The following is a 1,531-nucleotide window of genomic DNA, read 5'->3' on the forward strand; positions in this document are numbered from 1 at the left end:
CCCCAGGATGACTGCAGTACTCGTAAAGAGCTTTATTGTCGTCAGAAATAATGCTTGGAATGGACACGGCTCACTCAGACTGGCTCTAGGAAGAGCACCAGGCCTGGTGATGGAGTCCACACCAACTGTCACCAATAACAATTGTTAAAACGACACAGTATTACTGACTTCATCCTGCATGTGCTAAGCACTTCGCGGGTATTGGCTCATGTGGTCATTATGCTTTACTCTCGGTGCCATCTTAGGTCCCATTTTACAGATGAAGAAACTGAGGCTCAGGGAGGTGAAGTGACTTTCCCAAGGCCACACAGAGCAGTAAGACAAAACTTCAAGCTGGGATTGTGTGTTGCCACAGCAGCTCTCTTAACCAAGCCGGTGGTTTGGGGAGGCTGGAGCCTTCTTCCCAGACCTCTTCCTGGCCCTGCTCTGTATGGTGTGGCTGAGAAGACTGGGGCCGTCCAGAGACCACACTGGGGTGGCCATACAACCTTCTCATCAGCTCTCCTTTTGAGGTAAACCTGGAAGGGCTCAAGTGATCCAACCCCCTTGGTTTGCAGATGGGGAAACTGAGGCACAGATAGGGGCAAGGTCATGCCCACATCACTGTGTGCATCTGTGGCAGAATCAGTACATCACCCAAAGTCACTTGAATCCTGACCCAGCACTTTTCTCTCCCACCATGCTTTCTTTCTGGGCAGAAAGGGCTGACCTTAGGGCAAATTATTTTTCTGGCCACTTATTAAGGATGAGCCAGAACACAAAGGATTTCACACACATCATCCCATTTACTGCTCACAGTTCGGCTCTACTTCTTACTTCAGAGATGAGAAAACTAAGGCTCAGGAAGGCTAACTAACTTGTCTGCCATGAAATAGTGGAGCCAGCAGGCTGATCACACTGGGTTTGCGGGATGCTCTCATCAGAATATCTGCCTGCAGGTAGAAGGTTTCACATTCCTGTGGAGGGCAGAGCTCACCGTGAGCAGCATATGAGGAAGCACAACATTGCCTGGCCTGGGTCAGGTGTGCAGAGGGCCTGATGCACTAAAGGTGTGGAAAAGACTTTGGATCTTATTGAAAACCAGCTATAGTTAAAATAATAATACAAATAATAATACATGTTGCACAACTTCCATGTTGCAGGTTCTTTACATATATTAACCTCTAAGCCTTATGGCAGTCCCACGAGGCACAGGAAGTTATCCTAGGTTTAGCTGATGACAGCGAGACTCTGGGAGGCCTGATGACTTGTTCAAGGTCAGGCAGATAATAAGTAGTTAAGCTGGGATTTTAGCAGGTCCTCAAAGCTCCTACTGTGGTCTCTTCCTCCTTCCTTGCCACCCTCTGGTCTGAGTCACCGCTCAGGCCAGCAATCTCAGGTGTGGATCAGTGGACTATAGTGAGCTTATCCCTCCCCTGCATCTGTTTGGACCCGTAGCATCTGGCGCATGGGAACAGGGCGGGCAGAGGCACAATGAACTTTGGGGCCAGAGGGAAGACTGATTGTAAGGTGGAAACGGTCAACTTGAAAA

The sequence above is a fragment of the Rousettus aegyptiacus genome, unplaced genomic scaffold (assembly GCF_014176215.1).
Source record: "Rousettus aegyptiacus isolate mRouAeg1 unplaced genomic scaffold, mRouAeg1.p scaffold_m13_p_7, whole genome shotgun sequence".
Lineage (NCBI taxonomy): Eukaryota > Metazoa > Chordata > Mammalia > Chiroptera > Pteropodidae > Rousettus > Rousettus aegyptiacus.